The sequence below is a fragment of the Heterocephalus glaber genome, unplaced genomic scaffold (genome assembly GCF_053883595.1).
Source record: "Heterocephalus glaber isolate CG9 unplaced genomic scaffold, H.glaber_assembly_v1.0 deba00000281, whole genome shotgun sequence".
Classification (NCBI taxonomy): Eukaryota; Metazoa; Chordata; class Mammalia; order Rodentia; family Bathyergidae; genus Heterocephalus; species Heterocephalus glaber.
The window spans coordinates 19124210-19139833 of NW_028258139.1; the positions used below are offsets into that span (position 1 = coordinate 19124210).

Below are 15624 nucleotides of genomic sequence, written 5' to 3' on the forward strand. Positions count from 1 at the left end.
GAATGAAAAATATAATTAAAGTGTGTAATGTATGTCTACTAACTCTCCAAGAGGAACATAATTATTATGTACTGCAAATAATATATTAATGAAAAATAAAAATTGTAAAAACTCCAACTAAGCTGACTTTAGCTAGTTGTTATTATTCAAAACATACACATATTCATATTGCAATGTAATTATTTTTGTGTAAGCAATGTATTCCCATTGTTTCAATTCCAAATAGAAGAATTTATAATGCAGTGACTCTGTACTCCAATGTCCTCTCACTTCCTAGGTAACTTCCTAAATTATCGATTTGTTATGTTTTTCTTTTAGTCATGAAATCGTGTAATTTTCCCCAGTTTCTTGTATTATACAGGATTGTGGTTCCCTAAAGGTCCTGTAAATGTCTAAACTTTGTGTATTTCTCTCACTAGGAGCAGTTCAATGGCCTTTAAAAAAAAAATCTTTTCTGCTAATGCTCTTCTCCTTACAATATCCTTCACATTTTGAAAGGGATGATTTTTAAAATATCATCCACATCATACCACACCTCTTATTTTTTAAAAATCTTCATTTCCTTTTACAGAGAACACAAAATCTAAATCCAAACAATGGTGTTCCACTCCATGCCACTAGCTCTCTGTTTATCCTTCTGCCATCAATGCCAATAACTCCTTTCTACACAGGGCCATTAGACACAGGGACTTTGTTTTTGCCACTCTTTCTTTCTTGAATGATCTTTTCCAAAATCTTCTGATAGACATTTTATTCTGATTTTAAGTGGGCAACTAAAACAACTCTTTTTCCGATACTGTATGTACATTCCACCTGAAACCCTATCTGTCATATTCCATCAACGTACTCTACTTTGTGTTACACTGTAGCAGGCACCTATGCCCAGTATTAGCAGGCTATAGTGGCACAAGATTCTTGCTCCTCCCTCATTCAGCTGTGTTACATTGGAAGTAGCAGAGCTTTTCTGAGTTGACTCCCAGTCAAGGTCAACTGACTCCAGTTAAATTCTTCCCTTGTGAATCAACTGTTTGTTATCTTCAGCAAAGATATGCTTGTCCCATCCCAAAATATGAAATGTCTAGGAATCAATCTAATAAAGGAAGCAAAAGACCTCTACAATGAGAACTACAACACTCTGAAAGAAGAGATCAAAGAGGATATAAGAAAATGGAAAGACATCCCTTCTTCCTGGGTAGGAAGAACCAATACAGTGAAAATGACCATACTTCCAAAGCTACTATTCAGATTCAATGTAATCCGATGGAAATCTCAACAGTATATCTCACAGGTGTAGAGAAAACAATCCAAAAATTTATTTGGAACAAGAAGAGACCTAGAATACCAAAAGCAATTCTAGGCAACAGAGACATGCCAGGGGGTATCACAATCCCCAACTTGAAACTATACTACAAAGCTACTGTGATTAAAAACAGCATGGTACTGGCAAAGAAACAGACCAAAGATCAGTGGAATAGACTAGAAGATACAGAAACAACTCCAGACACACTCAGCTACCTCATCTTTGAGAAAGGAGCCAACCATCCTCAATGGAGGAAAGATAGTCTCTTTAGTAAATGGTGTTGGAAATACTGCATTTCAACTTGCAAAAGATTAAAACTAGACCTATCTTTCACCACATACTAAACTAAGATCCAAGTGGATTAAGGATCTAAATATAAAAACACAAACACTAAACTTGCTGGAATATAAGTTAGGTAGAACTCTTGGAGACATTGGCATAGGAAAAACCTTTATGAAATCCTCAGTAGCATGGGAACTAGCACAAAGAATCACCAGTTGGGATCTCATCTTATCAAAAAGCTTCTGCACTGCAAGAGAAACCATCAACAGAGCTAGGAGACAACCTACAATGTGGAAAAAATTTTTGCCAGCTGTTCCTCAGACAAAAGTCTATTATCTAGAATATATAAAGAACTCAAAAAAATCAAACCCCTCAAATATAAAGACCCAATTCAAAAATGGACATCTGAAATGAACAGATATTTCTCAGACAAAGAAGTAAAAGCAGCAAATAAACATATGAAAAAATGTTCAACATCATTGGTTGTTCCAGAGATGCAGATGAAAACAACGCTGAGATTCCACCTCACCCAAGTAAGAATGGCTGCCATCAAGAAATCAACCAAAAACAAATGCTGGCAGGATTCTGAGGAGAAAGAAATACTTCTTCATTGTTGACAGTGCAAATTGGTGCAACCACTGTGGAAATCAATATGGAGATACTAGGGTTAGAAGGATTAGAACTAGGATTAGAACTCCCAATTGAACCAGCTATTCTTCTGCTGGATATCTTCCCCAAAGAATTAAAAGAATCATACCACAGTGATATATGCACACCCATGTTTATAGCAACACAGTTCATAATAGCTAAAACTTAGAAACAGCCCAAATGCCCATCAACTGGAGACTGGATAAAGAAGATGTGGTTTTTCTATAAAATGAAGTACTACTCAGCCATAAAGAATGAGAAACTAGAGACATTTATAGCTAAGTGGATATACATTGAGGCCATACTCTTAAGTGAAATAAATAGGACACACACATGTAAATACCAAATAGTTTCTCTGGTGTGAAAAACGAAAAGTGTAAATAAGGATTAAAATGTGTAATTGATATTGTGAAATAGGAAGAAAATGTCTAAAGGAGTAGGGGATTTGGGAGGAGTAGGGGGAAGAAAAGAAGGGAAAAGAAAAAAAATATAAGAAAAGGGAAAAAAAAAGGAAACAAAGTCTTTGTAAATAGCGAAGAGTGGAGGGGTGGTAGGGAGGGCAGGGGAATGGGGAAAAAATAAGAACCAAGGTACATCATGTAAATGTACAAGGTCCCAATGATGAATGTAACTGTATTGTATACCCACAATATACCAATAAACAATAGAAAAAGAACGAGAAATGCTTGTGTCCTCATTCTACAGTCCTGGCTGCTTGCTACTTGTTACCAGCAGGTGTCCCATGGCCTGCTCAGCCTCCCCACTTCCCATACTTGTAATGAATAAACCCTGGATGTCCAGGGAGCCCTTTGTCTTTGCTGCCCAGAGCAGCTTAGATCAGCCTAAGACTCATTTTCTCTGTAGTCTCTGTGTGTTTCTTACAATTCTCACGTTCCTATCTCGGGGATATTGTATGGCTTGCAGGAGACTAGGACCATTGCTGGTGTCTCTGGTAATGTCCCCTTACCCTTTCCCTGTATTACACAATATTCTGCTTAGTTTTCTTTAAAGCATTGACACATTCTGAATAATTTCATTTATGCACTAGTCTGTGTTTTGTTTTCCTTTTCAATCTGAATACTCTCCCAATAATGCAAGTCCAATCATGAGTGGGAAAAGGATTTCTTTTATCTTAGTGATCACTGCATTTGTAATACCTAAAGCAACTCAAGGATACAATATATATATATATATATATATATATATATATATATATATATATATATAATGTTTTCTTGCATGAATGAATACATGCATCCATGGATAATTACACTATAACTGAGAAATTGTCCACTTACATAAGTAAGTTAAGTAACCTCTGTGAGACATTTTTTCATGTGAAAATTGGGGAGAATTTAACATTTTTCTGAAATTCATATTAATTTCCTGACATATTTTAAACTACAAGTAAGATACTAATGAGAGAATTTTTTCTGCTTCTTAGATGGTTTTCAGGAAACTGAGAAGAAGAAGGAGGAAGAAAAGAAAAACAGAAGAAAGAACAGATAATCAGGAGCAGAGAAAAAGGAGAATCAATTTTTCAAGAGACGAATGCCTGAAGATATAAACTAAATATAGTGATTTCATTGAGCATGTAAACATCCATACATTTATTCAATCATGTAGTGTTAAATTAAAAGTCCTGCCAAGGTAATGTCAGAGTTTTCACAAAATTTGACATATGAACACTGCAGAATTTTTTAGGTGAAAAAGACAATTATTTGAGTGGCAGTTTAGATAAATTAAAAAAAATAGTGAGTCATTTATTTGAGGAACTGTGGTGTCGTGGTTGGATATTTGAGCACACAACTCAGCTTAAATCAGGACACAGCAGATAGTGCATTAAGGGATACAGGTGGGTAAAGGATATTTGTCACATTTCACAGTCAACTCAGCTAGGTGTCCATGTAAATTAGAAATTGATTTTGGTTGTGTGTGACAGAAAAATAAAATAACCATAATAATGAAAAGGATAGCAGCTTCTCAGCCCAATATACAGAGTCACATTAAATGAACTAGATCAAACACAAGCCACAGAGTCACTGGATGTCTTGAGGACTCCTCTAACAAATCAGTATACAATACGACTCCTTGACAAATAATTACATTGTGGAAAAGAATCACTTAATCACAGGCAGCTGGTAGACAGGGCTGAGTTTAACATTTATTTGGAAACATCAGTGCCTCGAAAACTGCCCTTGTGAATGCCCTTGTGTTTGCCTGTGTTCAATCTTTTCTGATATAAATCATGGTCAAATATGTCACAACATTCATTTTAAACATACCAACTTTTGCCTCTTACCCATGAGCTTCTCTACTTGATGCCATCTTCCTTTTCTTATTTTCATGATTTAAAACCATTTTTAAAAATAGGCTCAGGTGGAATACAATTCCTAAAGGCAGATACACCCAAAGTCTTGCAGGAAATACATGAAGAATTTTAGATTCTTTAGAAATTGGGGCATGGGAGACCTTGTTAATTTTGATGATAGTTGCTATTTTGCCATGGTCTTTATGACTGGTGCAAGTTTCTTAACAAAAACAATTTTATAGCTTTTACTCTGCAATGCTCCAAATAACAAGAGTCTGTGAATTTAGAATACAAGGAGTAAGCACATAGCTATCCCTCAGCATTTTGATATGGCTTCCCACAAGAGTTTATGAGTGTAAAGCAAGTTTACCCTTATCTTGTATAAGGTGATTGTCTTTCACTTTTCTTTTGTAACCTGACTTACATCCTTCTTGGTCATATTTATCAATTGGTCTTATTTTTACTACAAAGGATCTGAACTTTTAAGATCAGAATTTTTAAGATAAATTATAGTTACACTTCTATTATTTGGAATGATGTTGAATTTACTAAGAAAAAGTATCACAAAGCACCACTGTGAATTTTTTCTCTAATTTTACTTACAATTCTAGCCTTGGTCATTGCATGGTCTGAGTCTACAGCTAAAGGAAACAAAAGCCAATGTCATTTTTCCCTCCATAAAACAGTCACAAATTGCTTCCTCTAAGTTAAATCCATGCTGCATATTTTCATAAAAAGGAACATTTCTTTGAGACAGGGTTGAGCCATGTAATTCAGGCTGGCCTTGAACTCACTATGTAGCCCAAGCTGGCCTCAAACTCAGGGCAAGCCTCCTGTCTCTGCCTCTGAAGTGCTGGGATTACAGGCATGCACCACCATGCCCCGCTTAGAAGGAACATTTTATTGCTTATACTAAATTCTATATAAGTTTGCAATTGAGTTTGGCTTTGTTTAATAGAATATCCAAAAGTGGCAGAAATGAAAAGGTGAGGGAGTTTACATATTTCAAAACAGAGAAAATAAATATTATTCCTATCCCATTCCAGGAGAGTAATTTCCTAAAGTGTCCATGGTGGACACGAGGTTCACAAAGACCCTTCAGAAAATGTATGAACAATACATTATTTTCATAATAGTACCATATGGTGTACTTATCTTTTCCAATGGGTGGACATAGGCATTAATGATACCAAAAGGTAGGCCAAACAATTGGTGTCTTACTACAAATTAGGGCAGAGGAACCATGCATCCTGGTAGATATTTGTCTTTTCATTGTCACACACTTAAAGAAAAAAGAAAAAAATCCTGCTTGACCTTTAGTACTATCAATGAAGTAATAAAAATGTACTGTTAGCAAATGGTGAGAATTGAGTACATTATTTTCTTACTATCCTCAGGAATAAAGTGAGAAGTACATATGAATGTTGAAGTCGCAGAACTACACCCTGTGCAATAGTAGCCACAAAACAAAAGTATTTGTGCCTATTTAATTTGCAATGCAAATCCCCTGCTTTTTTCTTTGAATGGCATTCTCACTCCAAAAATGATGAAGCAAATCTGTGTTCAGACAAGAATGAGGCAGATATTTTCTCAATAATAGACTGAACATGTTTCTTCAAATAAAGCAATTGACATCATATTGGCTTAATGATAAAATATGAACTCATAAATAAAAATAAGAATTTTGGAAAAATTATACCTCCCATCTTTAAAGTTGCCTACATATCAAAATTTAAATTTTGTGAAATTATTGGCAACATTAGCAAACAAATTTTTCATGTTCTAAAGTTAAATATGCTAGGAACTGAAATATATGAGACTCACTGAACTATTATTATAAAATTATTATTGCACAAATATGATAAAATAATTCATGCATAACAGATACACTGAAAGTGTAAGATAGATCAATAAATGTTTATTTCACTAAGTAAAACATATGTGCTGTGGAGTTCAGTATATACATTGCCATTCAACTTTAAGAAACTTAACACTAATCCAGTTTTATTTCTTATCAAAAGATATATTTATGATTATCAAAAATGTTATTGAGGTATGCTTTTAATTGTCAACTATTTATCTGTGTTATCTATGTGAGACTAAATTATCTTAAGATACTTACATTTTTAGAAAGCTAATAACAGTTTTGCACAGTGGCAATATTGTGGCCAACCAGGTTTATACGAGGCATAATTTTTGCTAATTAAAACAGCTCATAACAGATTGAGTACAGAAGTTCATGCGAAAATCACTCTATTATCCAGGAATCACAATTAAAAGAATTCTTAAAGAAATACCACTCTTGTCTCTAAATATTTTAGAAACATATAAACAGGAAAATTCATTTTAACAAATAAAAGCACATAAGAATATGCTGTTCATGTTAACTATAATGTGATTAAGGCAATTATTTAAAATATCATCATAAATGTTTAATTCCTTAATGTTATTTTTCTAATGTGTTAGTTGTCAATAAACAAAACAAATTTAGGCATAAATTGTTTTGGTTATTCAATAAAAGATTTGTAAGGTGAAAATTTTTGAGTAACACCATTCCACAACTGAAAGGCAATTATTTCTACTTGAAAAGTGCTAATTTTCATTTTTTTCTTGGGTATATAAAATTAACAATGCCTCACTGAACCAAAGGAGATTAAAGTAGAAAGGCATATTTATTACTACTTTCTTATCAAATATATATATATATACTAGGTATGATAATAACACAAAGTTGCTTACTTTTTCATTATATAGTTATTATATTAGATATAGATATATATGATAACGTATGATCACAATGTTTTAGAAATTTGTCACATTGTTAAGAAGTGTAAGCTGCAATTTAATTGGTTCGTTTTCCAAGTAATGTATTCCTCAAAATTAAAGAAAGTAATAACTATGGTGAAATATTATAGCTTATATTGGTCATGGAAATATAATATGATTAATAGATTTACAAAAATTAATTCAGGTATTAATAGTTATAAAACATATTTTAGAGTAAATAATATTAATTGTAAGATTCCATCGTGATTCAAATATGGTTTTCAAGTAATCAAAATTGAAGCAAACCTTAAAAAAACAATCTAAAGGGGCCGGGGATTTAGCTCAGTGGTTTCGCTGCCTGCTGTGCAAGCGCAAGGACCCAAGTTTGTTCCCTGGTACCAAAAAAAAACACAAACAAAAAAAACACAATCTAAATACAAAGATATTTGTCATAACATAGTTTTTAATAGTAAGGCACTGGAAATTATACATATATATGTGAAACATAGACCAGTGACTCACCTACAATCTCAGGTCTTCAGACTTCGACTGGAACCCAGAGATAAAATGAGACGTCCATATGAAATACTTAAAACCCAAACCTACTGTGCCCTTGTATCCCCTATATATTCAGATTTCTGAGGGCAGGTTTTAAAACTTTCAGCCTCCATACCATATAAGCCAGTTCTTCACGATATCTCACTCAGTAGCCTCAAGTGTCTATACTTACTTCACTGTCAACTCTAAATTCAATGGTAATTTTTTATTCAAAGTACTTTGTATGGTTTGGATGTGAGAAGCACATGAATTTTAGGGAATGGAAGTGGTGTGTGATAGTTTGAGTGCTTATGTCCTCTAAAACTATATGTTGAAGCCCTCAAGACTTATGTGATGTTATTTATGTAGAAATTTGAGAGAAATTAAGAATAGATGAAATTATTAGCAGGGCTCATATACTGGGATTATTTCCCTTATAAGAGACATCAGAGATCTTACTGTCTCGTGTCTCACATGTATACCAAAAGGAGGTAATATGAGTACCTAGCAAGATCACAGACACCTATCATCACCTTAGAATAAACTGTCGAGCTTCCAGCAACTATGAAAAATAAATTCCACTTACTTTTAAGCCACATAGTCTATACATTTTTCTATACAACCTGAATAAACCAATTTATGGAATGACCATGAGACACATATGTGACTTTGAAATTTGTTTTGTCTTCTACAATAGTACTACCAAGCAAACATGGCTAACTGTTGGGTGATGCAGGTAAGTAATTAAAAGGTGTGAGTTATGAAGCTAGATTCTCAAGAAGTGACTCTTCATTTAATCATTTTTATCTATAAATTTTAGGCAAGTGGGATAAATTATTTTACACATAAATTTCTTCATCAGAAAACAAGGGATTTTAATAAAATCTATTTCAAATGGATACACTAAGAATTAAATGATGTACTAGAAATTATTATAGTGTAGTGTTACGTAGTAAATATTCAGTAAATATTAACTAGGAAGGAGACATGTTTATTCCAATAATATTAAGTTTTTTACTTCCTTGTACCTTTATATGTTTGCCTTTCTTGATTTGTCCCCCTCACTCACCCCATTTCTGATTACTTTCTCCTGCCTCCACCAGGAAGACTGTAACCACTGAGCTGGTACTGAAGGAGAAGGAATCTCTTCCATTTCAACATAGGGCATGTCTGGAAGTAAGAGGGTACCATTATATTGTACAAAGAAAATGTGAAACGTGTAAAAAGAGGGAAAATAGAATCGTTTCTAATTTTGGTTTGCCTACAATTAGCAAAACAATTTTTAAAACATACAGGAAGATCAATGAAATATTATAGAAAATGCAGCACCAACTCCAAGAACATTTAGCTACTTTATCTTTGACAAAGGGGTCAAACACTTTTGCAGGAAAAAAGATAGCCTCTTTAACAAATGCTGCTGGGAAAACTGGCTTTCCTAATGCTGAAGATTGAACTTAGACTCATAGCTCTCACCATGCACTAAACTAAAATCGAAGTGGATCAAAGATCTAGATATTAAAATAGAAACAATCTGTTGGAAGATAGAATAGGTAAAACTCTTGAAGGCAAAGGTGTAGGCAAAGATTGTATGACTAAAATCCTGACTGCAGGGAAATATGGCAAAGAATCAACAAATGGGTCACATCAAGTTACAAAGCTGCACAGTAAAAGAAATGATCAAGAGTGAAGAGATGTCCTTCGGAGTGGAAAAAAACTTGGGACAGAAGACTAATATCTAGAAAATTTGAAGAAATAAAATATTTAGAGCCCCCAATTTAAACACTCATCCAAAATGGGCATCTCAAGTCAATAGACTCTACTCAGATGAAGAAGTTCAAATAACCAATAAATTAATGAAAAAATTCTCAATATTGCTGGCCATTCAATAAATGAGAATTAAAACAACACTGAGATTCCATCTCACTCCAGAAAAATGACTATCATCAAGAAATGAACCAAAGGCCTGGAATTTAGCTCAGTGGTTCTGCTGCCTGCCACACAAGTGCAAGGTCCTGAGTTCAATCCCCAGTACCAAAAAAAAAAAAAAAAAGAGAGAGAGAAGTGAACCAATAACAAATGCTGATGTGGCAGCAGGGAAAAAGAAATGCTTTTCCATTATCAATAGGAGTGTCAATTTGTACAACCACTATTGAAATGAGCATGGAGATTCTTCAAAAAACTAAAGCTAGAGTTTCCATTTGACCCCTTCTAGATATCTTCCCAAAAGAATGAAAGTCATCATATCATAGTGATACATTCATACCCATGTTTATATCAAAGCAATTTCAAAACTGTCCATATGCCCATCAACAGATGAATGGATAAAAAAATGTTGTATTGTATACCTAAAACGTACCAATAAAAGAACTTAAAAAAAGAAAATGTTGTATTTATATACAATATAGTACTATTCTGTCATGAAGAAGGATAAATTTGAAACATTTTTAGGTAAATGTTTGCACCTCAAGACCATAATACTAAGTGAAATAAATCAAATTTATAAGTTTAAATATCACATTCTTTCTCTTGTGTGAAAAACCCAAAATATAATTATTGAGCAAAATAGAGGTTAGATATTAGGAATTAGGAAGAAATTTAGTGAATGGGGAGGGAAACAAAAGATAGTGGAGGGTAGAAAGGGAAATGGGATCCAAAGGAAAAATAATTGAGGGAAAAAAAAAATGGAACTAGAGCTATTGTAAATGGGGAGGGTGAGAAGGATTGGAGGAAGGGCAAGTGAAAGAAGTTTTTAAAAGAATTGAAGTGTGTTTTGTCCATGTATAAATCCCCCATGGTGAGTATGTTCATTAGGTACTGCAAATATGTAATGATAAAACAATTTTAAAACATACAGATAAACATGGCAGATTTATGTGATACTACTATTCTATGTGTCATTTTACTGTGTGAGAAGTCCTGACTGGCAGACTCTTTCTCTTCTTTTGTTTTGAAACTTCTGAACTTCTTTGGGCTTTGGCAGAGATTTTTCCCATCATGGCAAATATAGAGAACTGAATGTCTAGAATTTCAGCTACAGCAGTAGTGCTTCTTGCTATCTGAGTAATTTGCAACCCACAAAGGCATTTAGAGTCTCACTTGAATCTTTCTCCACCCAGATTCTACTTAACTTTCCTCTAACTCTCACTATGTTCTCTGTCACAGTGTGGAACCATGGTGGCACAGAGGATGAAAAGATTACTTGGAGATGATATTTAGTCTGAACACCAACAGTCTCAGGACTGTCTGGAAGAGACACTGAGAGAGTCTCTCCAGAGCAGCCCTGAATCTAAGAACTCTCTGTTTTTTATTTAGAATATCAATGTAAGAGGGGAAAAACAGGCAGAAGAAAAACAGTTTGGGTGAGAAACTGTATACTGGGGAAAAGAAGGAGAATGGAAGAATTTACTGGAGAAAGAAGGAGAATGGCCAGATACAACATGCCTCACTAGTCTAAACTTAGTTTATCTATTCTCTCCTCAGATAATCCATGTGTTTTTATTCCTCAGGTTCCTTCATGACTTTAGTCATTCATTCCTCCAGCCAGGTCCTCCACTGCTCTCATCTATATAACCTGTTGGGTGTAACATAGGACAATACTTGGATGAAGGCCCTGCATTTCACCAGATTATGCATCTAGAAGGCAAGGAATTCACCCAGAGAAGTTGCTCAGAAGAAGGGATAGATAATTCAGGTAAGAAAGTGAGATGAATCCATCTCAAACATAAATACTATAGAGTATATTAATGTTATATGATGCTAAGGCTGTAGAACATGGGCAAGATTTCAGCTCTGTTACTTGCCAGCTACATATGCCCAGGCAAGGCCCTTAATTTTTTCTAACTATGATATTCTGATCCAACCAATAGGTGACAAAAAGAATATTCATATGATGGCACTGTGGTGAAGATTCTATGTACATTATCAGGGCACATTAAGTGTCATCTAATTCCATTATTTTCATTATCAACATATTTTAAATATCTACATGTTATTGCTGAGAAAAATTAGTAAATGAGAAGGGAGATGACTTACTTCAATTTAAAAATGTAGAAAATAGAAAGGCTTCCATGATAGGTGAGTCTAATATTTGTCTTCAATAATACTATGTTCTATTGTAGCCATTTCCAGCTGTGTAATTTTGACTTTTAAAAAATATTTTAGCCTTGATATTCTTGTTCCTTAAAATGGATTTCATCTCTCTCTTTCCATTCTTTCTCTTTCCATATCCAACTATATGAGAAATCCTATAGGGTTTCATTTCAAAATCTATCTGGAGAACTAGGAGTTATTGCTACCCACATTGACAGCACCTTTGTCTGAGCCATCCTGTGAGCTCACCTGTATCATCACACCAGCCTCCTACCTGGCCCTCTTGCTTCTAAACCTGCTCCTCAGCAGCAGCCAGGTAGACTCTGCTCTGAGCCAGGTGAGGGTGTAACTTTGTCAAGACTCTTCAAATCTTCTTCACTTCACTTGAATTAAAAGCCAAGCTATCTATATAAACCTCAGATATCTAATATGCCTCCTTTCATTTCCTGATTTTATCTCATACTATTCCTTTCTTTGCTAATATGGTTTAATATATCTGGCCAAATCCATGCACTAGTACATACATTTGTACTTCCTATGTCTTTGCCAAAAATCCCTTCTTATTCTTTCACCTGCGCTTCTTCTGTAAACTCTCTACATGATAAATTGAAACAATAAGAGGAATTCCTCTTTGTTTTCTGTCATTACTACATTGCCATGCTCTGTATTACTAATTTAACCAGATTTTCTGAGCAACTACTATATGACATGATAATAAAGATTATGAAAATCTTATGAAATATCTAATGTTTTGAAACAACATTTATGTTTTGAAAACAACAAGAAGTAGTGAGTGTAACTCCTATTTAATGATGAGCGCAGGCACACAAAAACAGAACACAGGAAATGGAATTCTGAGGAAGTTTGCAGTTTTAAACAAAGTAATGAGCAAAAACATCAATGATTAACTTAGGCATAAACCTAGAGTGGACTTGGTCATGCAGACATATGAAGTAAGAAGAATCCAGGAATTCAGAAGCACCGTAGCAAAATCCCAGTTGTGGAGTCAAAATGAAGGTGTTTGTGGACCAGCAGGTATGTTGATTTACTGGAAGAGTGTAATAAAGAATGATGGGCAGTGAGAGAGTGAGAGGACTTTGTAAGGAGTTTTCTGGACTTTGTAAGGATTTTTTAATAAGCTTTTTTAAGTTTTATTTTCAGACCAAACAGAGAAGGAGATCTAAAGATTTCTGGTATACCGTGTTCCCGGAAATACAGTTTCCTCCATTATCAAAAGGTATTTTTTTAAGAAGTGAAACGGGAATTAAATACTTATTTACTTTATTTATTTATTTAATAGGGAGACATTACAGGGTGAGGATTAAATTATATAAATTCTATGGAAAGTTTAGCATCAGGGTGGGTGTATCTTAAACATGTAGTTACACAAGTTGTTTTTATTCATCGAGATTATGATGTTCACATTATATTGCAGATTTTGTCATTCCCAGAACTGCGCGGTGTGCCTGACATATAATCATTACTCAAGAAATAAAAATCTGAAGTCCACTAATGCCTTACTACATCTACTGTCCCACTAGTTAGCTCCTTTTCTTTAATTGAAAAATAGAGCTAAAATATCATATGACTTAAACAATTAAGTGAATATGTGTCTGTATTACTTTCATTGGAAGTGACAAGATCAGAAGTAATCCAAAAGTAAGTTATCTTGTGAAATAATCGATAAAAAGCCCAATAACCTTGTTACTTGGTAATATAAAATATTTTATACTTATTACTAATTAAATTGTCATAGCCAATCATAAAATTGTTTGTTACATTATCCTTTAGAAATAATAAGTTACAAGTCATGTTACCTAAAAGTGAACTAATTTTTACTTGAAAATTACTCAAATATATATTGTTACTATATTCTGAGAATTAAGTTCGACAGTTTTTACTTATATCTACTCAATATTCATGGAGAACTAATAAAGCCATATTAGGTCTTTTTCTTTGACAAATAATGAAGATAAGTTTCTCCCATTTTACAGAAATCATACAGCTTATGGCATAGTCAAGGTTTTCAAAGTCAGAGTATTTACCCTGAGGTTGTATAGTGTTAACATTTCTCATCTGTGATTTCTGAACTCTGTTACTGTGTTTTTCTTTTCAGACAAAAGATGTTAATGTAAGTGTTATTTTCTCTAAACTAAAACCTCAGTATTCAGGTTTAATTGTATTTGGCACTTTGTGATAAATAAGTGGGTTTGGGGTTGCAGTTTGGACATTGGTCTCTAAAATGTATCCCACCAGTTCCCTAGAGTTTGTGAGGACTAGGGAGAATAGTGATTCACATTCACATTTTTCCTACAGCTCTCTATTGTTCTTTTTTCTCCCTCTGTCCCCCTGTCTCTCTTTCTGTCTCTCTCCCTTACTTCCATGAGATTTTCTTTCAGAGATGATAACCTTGTTGACCGATATTTATCAAATATCTACATGTGGTACACACTCCTAGAAATACTGAAGATTATACTGGTGCTTGTAGTTGATACTGCAACACTCTATCATTTAATTCAAAATGGAAACATTTATTCCACCACCTCCTCAGAGCGTTACAATACACTGGATCTCAGGTAAAATTATTAAAAATTATACTAAGCCAAGCAGCCTTACCCAGCCCATATCCCTGTGAGAAGCCATAGGGCCACCTGCTTCCATGACTAAGTGAAGTAGGACAATTCTGTGTCTCAGCACCAAAGGTCCCTGGGGAACCAGGTAGGACAGTATTAGGACGTTTTCAAGGTCACCCTCTCTGTCTGCTAAGCTATGGTTCTCCAGAACCTTTCATTTCACACTTTATTTTTGATTTCAGTGTTTCTTGAGGGATTAGGATAGTTACTATTATTCTTTTTTGTCTATTTTTAGATTATCTTTTTATCATATTTTTAATTTAAGAAAAGTATAGCAAAACATTTATTGGTACATTTAGGCATGCACAATGGTAACACTCATCATAGGGAATCTGCACCTGTGCATGGTACATCCCGCCCCTTTTTTCCTATCTCCCCTCCTTTCGAGCCCTCTCCCCTCCCTATGTACAAAAGCTTTGTTTCCATTTTTTCCTACTATTATCACTTTTTATCTTGTCCTTTCCTTCCTCCCCCCCCCTTTGTTCCTCTTCACATTTGAAGATTTTCTTTCCTTATCTGAAAGTTTCTATTATGCTTAAGGGTAAAATACATTCATTTTGGGCTCAAAACTAAAGGAAATACCTTCTATTTAGAATGTGTTCAAATTCTTCATCATTTTTCTTGACTCCTTGTAGGAGTTCAGTGCAGACGATTGCAAGACTAATGAGAAAATGATTGAATGGTCAAATGAATACTGTCTCTAAATAGGAGATGCGTATGGTAAAATCTCAACAAATATTAACTGTATCTTGCTAGAAGAACATTTTGTAAATTCAGGAATTTTCACCAGTCTATAAATCACTTATCAGTTCATAAAATTTCTCCACCTTGAAAAAAAAAAAACTCCTTTGGGAAGCTAACTGAAATCCATTTCTATAGACCTATACTCTATAAATTTATTGGCTGAACAGTAAGGTAAAAATAAAATAATGTGAGAGTAAAAAAAATTGTTACATGTTTTGAATTCTTCCATTAACCCTAATATTTCATTATGCTGCTTATGCACATCTGGTTAGACTTGAGACACCCAGAGACATTATACAGAATGATCAATCCAT

General features: G+C 34.1%; 1 long non-coding RNA gene across 4 annotated transcripts in view; it reads left to right on the forward strand.

The window, feature by feature from the left end:
* Nucleotides 1-12880: 12880 nt before the first annotated feature.
* The window catches only part of LOC147830242 (uncharacterized), a 58854-nt gene continuing 56110 nt past the window's right edge, over nucleotides 12881-15624 (forward strand). For all 4 annotated transcript variants that reach the window (XR_015441262.1, XR_015441265.1, XR_015441266.1 and 1 more), the window contains exon 1: nucleotides 12881-12968. This is a non-coding gene — a long non-coding RNA (uncharacterized LOC147830242). The remainder of the gene's footprint in view (nucleotides 12969-15624) is intronic.